This window comes from Pelodiscus sinensis, chromosome 2 (genome assembly GCF_049634645.1).
Source record: "Pelodiscus sinensis isolate JC-2024 chromosome 2, ASM4963464v1, whole genome shotgun sequence".
Classification (NCBI taxonomy): Eukaryota; Metazoa; Chordata; order Testudines; family Trionychidae; genus Pelodiscus; species Pelodiscus sinensis.
In genome coordinates this window covers 6,033,045-6,039,906 of record NC_134712.1, presented here as the reverse complement: position 1 = coordinate 6,039,906, position 6,862 = coordinate 6,033,045, and the positions used below count along the sequence as shown (strand labels likewise).

The 6,862-nt window shown below is 46.5% G+C and overlaps 1 long non-coding RNA gene across 3 annotated transcripts; it reads right to left on the bottom strand.

Annotated features, from left to right (window-relative positions):
* Positions 1–1,604: 1,604 nt before the first annotated feature.
* On the bottom strand, positions 1,605–6,552 carry LOC112546219 (uncharacterized). Of its 3 annotated transcripts, XR_003089862.2 has the most exons (4): positions 6,267–6,552; positions 5,243–5,502; positions 4,752–4,981; positions 1,605–1,881 (listed from the first exon to the last, which is right to left on the bottom strand). It is a non-coding gene; the product is annotated as an uncharacterized LOC112546219 (long non-coding RNA). The 3 variants fall into 3 exon arrangements; XR_003089863.2 differs by lacking the exon at positions 5,243–5,502; XR_003089865.2 differs by lacking the exon at positions 5,243–5,502 and having other exon boundaries at positions 4,752–4,923.
* Positions 6,553–6,862: the final 310 nt, after the last annotated feature.

Genomic DNA, 6,862 nt, shown 5'->3' with positions numbered 1-6,862 from the left:
AGGTGACTTCACTATTTTTCATGGGAGCTATGAGGTCTGGCATGGCTTTCCCACCCTCCCTGGCCATGGGTGTATCTAGTTGTAGGTCTGTCAGGTGAATACTAGATGAAAACTCTTGTTCACTATTCCCATTGCACGCCAGTGGAGGGAGACAGGTAACAGGAGATGCAATCAAGACAAGTGCAAAGAACTACACCAAGGCAGGAAAAAGCCAGTGAATAAGCTCATAACAGGGCTGCATGGAACTATTACAGGAAAGGATGTAGGGACTTCTAGTGGATCACAAATTCAAAATGAGTCAACCACAGCAAGTTAGGAGCAAAAAAGGCAACTATAAGTTCGTGCTGTATTAACAGCAAAGGTATATGCGAGACAGGGGAGATAACTGTACCGCTGTACTCATCACTGACAAGGGCTCAGATGGCATGTTGTGTCCAGTTCTGGGGGAAGGCCCACTGACAGGGCAGGGACAAAGGAGAGCGCCTTAGAATCACTACCAGAGCACTAGGTGGCACATTCCAGAGCCCCATGCCATGTGCTCCAGCCGGCTCTCAGGGCCAAGGGGAGGGGGTGCCGTTTGGTCCAGGCAGCACTTATGTCTGTCTGTTCTGGTCCCGCCCCTTCCATCCAAGGCCCCACCCCTTCCACCTCAGGCCCCACCCCTGCCGGAGGCATAAAGCCACCCCTTCCACATTGCCCAGGGACCAGGCAATCCGTCTGGCCCCCTTATCTGGGAGCCACATGGTAGGAATGACATAGACACACTGGAGAGGAGATCGACAAACCCGACAAGTGGTTTAGAAAACCGGGCCTACGAGAAAAGCGAAAGGAAAGAAGACTGAGGGGGAAACCTGAGAACTGTTTTTAAATCTGTGAAGGGCTGTTTGAAAGATGATGGTGATCAGTTGTTCCCCATGTCCACTGAAAGTAGCACAAGAAACAAGAGGTTAGTGAGCAGCAAGGGAGAGATGCGTTAAATATTAGGAAATGCTTCGTAACTCTGAGGCTAGCCAAGCTCCGGAAGAGGCGTCCAAGAAAAGTTTACTTGGCCCAGCAGGGGGCTGAGCTAGAACATCTCCCAAGTGCCTTACAGCCCTACACTGGCATGATAGCTATACAATTAGCTGATCTTTCACTAGCCGAAGCATTAGTTCCCCAGTCTCCATTTATCTGCAATCTCACTGGAGGATAACAGAGACAGCTGGTGCAAAGCTCTCATTGAGTGATTTTTAACTGAGACAGCAAAGTCGTAGATATGGCTATGAAATCATGAACCCTTACTTTTATAAGCAAGCTGGTGAGGGATGTGACATACAATGGAATGGATACTGTGCCAAGGGGTCGAATCTGTAAAAAATCAGAAGATTTATATGTATATATACGACTCACATACTTTGGGGTGTTTGGCGTTGCTTTCTGGGTTTTGAGCCTTTAAGTGGCACTTGCTTCATATTTTTAACCATGTTCCTCAATCATTAGCCTAGAAAAGTTTTATTTTAGGAAAGCTGAAATTCCCATGCAATTTTGAGATTCCCGCACCTGGGACTTTGAGAAAAAACACCAAGTCTCCCATTAATATTATGAGAGTCAGTCATATAAAGGACGGGGTCTTAACTTCATTTCATCTTTGAAATACGCAGCATTGCTTCAACATCTCCCTTTCTTCTTGGAGGCTTTCTCCTCCACTCTGATATTATACTTCAGGAATTAGCTAATGTCCAAGCGGCGCAGGGACAGAACTCACAGCTCGTCACCTGCTTCAACATCTGAGTTAAATCTGAAGTCAACAATAAGAGAGACGTTGTAAAGCCGGGGAAAAGATGCAGCACGCTTAATTGCGGCATTAACCGGTGAAATATTAACATGTTTCTAGGGCTTTTTCTGTAAAAAAAAAAAATTAAAAATAGTTCATTATGTTCCATAATCACGCTGAAATATTCATCATGCTGTTAATGAACCATATTCATTTTAAAAATGTGCAACCTGAGACTCGGTCTAACACGATTGGAGAAGATAATTTGCTTATAATGGTGAAGGGGACAAGAACAGTAAAAATAATTGCGTCTCTAAACAGTCTACCCAGTTTTCGCCTGACTAATGAGCAGCTGTTTTTCATTAGCGGCGGTGTTAGCTTGGTAGCCTATCAACCTGCACAGCTGGGCACATTCGCAACAGCTCAGTGTACTACAGAGCCGAGGTTTCCTAAATTGCCGAGACAAGCTGTAGTGAGGTGTTAGGCTTTCGGGGAGTGGTTCTTTGTTTGCTCACACCCACTATTACTTATCTTGCCAATACACGGGGGCTTGGACTGGGCATGGACATCCCTGTGACAGACGTGGGACAAAAATGCATGCGACGAGCTTAAGATGTAAGTGGAGATGGGGGGGAAACAGACACGCATAGAGGTGCAGTGGTGTGGCCAGGGTCCTATTGAAAGAGTCAGGAATGGCACCCAATGCTGTCTTGTAGTCCAGTGTCCTGTCTCATACACCACTCTCTTCTAGAAGTACAGCATTTTAATTCATGGGCTTTGGCTGGCTTGAGGTTAGTGGAATGAAATTCAGAATCTGGCCGTAAGCCTCTACAGGTTGAACCTCTGAAATCCAGGATTCTCTGGTCCGGCAACATCCGTGGTCCTGCTGGAGAGCCTTGGCTCCCGGGAGTGAGACCCCTATCCTTGGGGAACCCTGGCCGGAAGGGCAGCCGTGGGATAAGTGATCCCTGTCCCAGACGAGGATCCTCAGTAGGGTGAGGGAGAAGCGGGGCCACGTGGCTGAGGAACTCTGTTTTGGGGACTACCAGCAAGTACTGCAGGCTGGAGCCAAGGGCAGTGGGGTTGGAGTGGAGCCAACTGCAGGGAGCAGGAGCATCCTGGTAGGCCAGTGGCAGGGGACCTCTCATTATCTGGCAAATTCCCTCACTCGGGATGGGTCAGGCCCTGAGGATGCCGGACAACAGAGGTCCAACCTGTCCTGTTTCCCCCCTCCCCCACCCAATGCATCAGTGAGCTGGGAGTAGAATCCAAAACAGGCAGGCTGCATGGATTATTGCCTTCTATATTCATTCTCTTTAACGGGTCTCCTCCCGGCTACCCCTCCACTGGTCTCTATTAATGTCTCAAGTCAGACCCTTCCATGAAGTTAACTATTCTGAAGAACCGACTCTCTCTAGAGGGCTTGTCTACACTACGGAGAAGATAGATGCTGCCGCAGTCAATCTTCCGGGTTTTGAAGGAGAGGATCTAGTGAAGACTCGCTAATTCAAACCGAGAGGGTGCCCCTGTTGGTACCGGTATTCCTTCTTCTCATGAGGAGTAAGGGAAGTCGACAGGAGGGCATGCTTCTGCCAAGCTCCTGCTGTGTGGACGATGCCAAAACACAGTTTAAGATAAGTCAACTCCAGTATCTGTCCACCAGGCAAATTTGAACCTGGGACGTTTGGAACTTAGTGTAGGAACTTCTACAGCTTGATCTATAAAGCCAGATGACTCTCAGCTTAGGCGGTAGAGTTCCTTTGTTCCTATCTCTCGCTGTAAGTGGTCTAAGTGCCGCTACATGGCGCAGTGACTCACACTAGGGGGACGTCTACACAGCATCATTATTTTGAAATAAGTAGTGTTATTTCGAAATAACTTAGTCCACAACTACACAGCAGGCAGTTATTTCAAAATAATATCAGGAGACTGTTGAGCTGGAGGGCTTTTTACTCCGATTCCTGTTACCCTCGTGGTACGAGGAGTAAGGGAAAACAGAGGAAGAGTGCTCTATTTCGAAATAAGTGCTGTGTAGATGCTCCCAATTTTGAAATAAGCTATTTCAAAATAAGCTCTGCAATTGACATAGCTCAATTTGCTTTGCTTATTTCAACTTAAGCCCTGCTGTGTAGATGCACCCCATGGCTACGTCTACACTGCCTGCTTCTTGCACAAGAACTCTTTTGCGGAAGAGTTCTTGTGCAAAAACTCTTCCAGAAGAGAACGTCTACATTGGCATGTGCTTTTGTGCGAGATGTGCTTTTGCGCAAGAGCATCTATGCCAGTGTAGATGCTCTCTTGTGCAAGAAAACTCTGATGGCCATTTTAACCATAGGGCTCTCTTGCACAAAAAAATTCATGTTGCCTGTCTACAATGGCCTCTTGCGCAAGAACAGTTGGGCAAAAGGGCTTATTCCTGAGAGGGAGCATCTGAGTTCTGGTGCAAGAAGCCCTGATTTCATATATTAGAACGTCAGTTTACTTGCACAAGAACACGTGGCCAGTGTAGATAGGCAGCAAGTTTTTGCGCAAGAGCGGCTGCTTTTGCATAAGATCGCACAGTGTAGACACAGGCTCATACAGAGTTGCATATCTGAGGTCAACTTTCCCCTTCAGTGGAGACCAGGTCTAGGGGTCTGAGATAGGCTCTTTTAATTGGAAATAATAATTCCACCACGGAAACTAAAGGAGAGTCACAGAATCCTGTCACCAGATGTAGCGGGAGGCAGAAGCAGCATTTTTACCTTATGCTTCTTCCAAAAAGATTAAGAAGAACATCATCTATCGAGACACTGGTTAGGTTAAAAAATGACCAGGGCCAACACAAATCCTCAGTCGGAATCGGCAGAGCCAGGAGAGTAGCCATAGTTAGGAAATGAATGCCAACAATTTTGGAAGAGACGTTAAACCCCAAGCATTCAGGGTGTAAGTCAGTCTAACTGTGAAACCAGGATGAGACCTAAGCGTGATTTTATTCCAGAATAATCTCTCCACTCACCAAGTGCAGTAACCGTTGTGGAATGAAGTCACTTTTTTTTTCTGGACTAGAGTTTGCACCTGGGGAGTTATTCCTGAATAGCTATTGTAGAATAGCTCCTGCTTCAGTATCGATGCTGGTCAGACAAGGCGTCTGCTCTGTTTCTCTGGATTTCCTTTCTTCCTATAATCAGCTGTCACAGCGAACATGAAAGTCTCATTATTTACTTATATGCTCCGTGGTATTTCTGTCTTAAGAGATAAGTACATTTAAAGGAGACCATGAGATGGCTCTTTTGCTTTCACTCAAAGGTATAATATACTTGTCTCTCGCACTCCCCCCTTCCTCCCGGAAAGCAATCAGAATCTTATTACACAATGTTAACTAGCAGCTGCCAGGTTTGCTGCCTTGTTTGTGAGGAAATCTAAAAGGCAGGGCAGAGACGAGATGAACTGAATAACCTGGCAGCAAAGAGAGAGGCAGACAGAAGAGCGTGGCGGTGTGTTATTTACCAAATTGCAGGCAAATCCATTAGGCACTCCTTTTGGAGAGGGCGGGTGGGGGGACGTTTTGAAAGCAGAGAAGGAATGCATTTCCTTTATCATTTCTGGTGCCTTGAATTATCAGCAATTTTTTTTCAAGGGCTTGTGAACCAGGGTGTATATCCAATTTTCTGGCAGCCTCGAAATACTTTTAGAGACACTCACACACGTTCCATTGATATTTGGCATTAGTTATTGCAAGAAGATGTCACCGTTTCCTTTATATATTTCTGGAAATAAACAGAGCAACCGAGGCGCCACTGGTAAGCCTTGGCAATGGGGAACGTCGAGCTAAGCAGGCAGGAGACGACATTAAAAATATCCAAAGTAATGTGTGTGGTGTATTTATTACTGCAGAGTCTCATAGGAAAGATTCAAAATACATTATCCAATAGAGAAAGAACCATCCTTAGCCATACACAGAATATGCTGCTGTATAGGGCACCCAAAAACATGGGGCACCGCTGGGTTTTAATGCTCATCCACCCACTTCTTCCTCTCCCTGGTCTGTGGCTCTGGTTTCTTCAGAGAGGATCTAATTAACTTAAAAGTGAAATAGCCTGCTGCTCGATTAACAGAACGTGGAACCGGTGAAAGAGCCATTCAGTGGTTCTGAAGCCATTTAAGAGATATTTGCCAACCCCTGGGATATCCTGTCTGTTTCTGAATTTACTATGTTAGTCTACAGGTTCTTCATTTAAAATTAGCTTTAAAAATATTTCATTAGTATGTTGCTATCCCTAAAATCACATCTCTAAATCTTGCTCCTCCCACGCTGCCGATGGGAATAGGGGCACCATCTAATAGTACTGTGTAGGGGCCCATAAATCCTAAGGATGTCCCTGGATACAAAATTAATACAGTTGTATTACTGCAGAAACAGAATGGCGCTATACTGATTTACATCAGCTGCATGTCTGGCCTATCTTGCTTAACGTGAAAGTCCCACCACTCTGGAAGGATGGTGCCCATTTCTGCTAGGATCCATATTTACTGTTCTAGTTGGGATTTCCTGCCATGCGTAGTTGGCCCATCATTCAGCTGGACAGTTGCAGTTCCCTCCTCTGTACCGCATATGGAGATGCGTCCTCAGTTCTCCCCTTTGGTTTCAAGAGCCCATTCAGAACTGCTGTGAAAGGGCCTGATTCTCCTCTTATTTACCCTTGGATAAGCCAGGAGTAATTCCCATGAAGACAGAGCAAGTCAAAGGAGAATGGATCCCTGCAGGAGCGGCCTGAGGCCAGCTGTGGCAGCTGGTGCCCCAGGCAGAAGGTGCGATTGGCGCCCCCACCTGCCCGGCTGTCAATAGCCATGACATAATCATCGGGTGCCTGGGCGCCGCGTGATGTCATAATCAGGCGCCCCGGGCCGGCGGCGCCCTAGGCAACCACCGAGTCTGCCTATGCTCATGGGCTGCCCCTGTATCCCTGGATCTTTTCTCTTGTTTACATCATGGACCACATCTGCTTCTCTAAGTCCAGGTCTACACTAGACCTGCAAGGTCAGGTTAAGGTACACAACTCCAGTTACATAAAGTACATATTTTACGTAGTTTATCTTAAGCAAAGTTTGGTGCCATCTTTGCAGAGG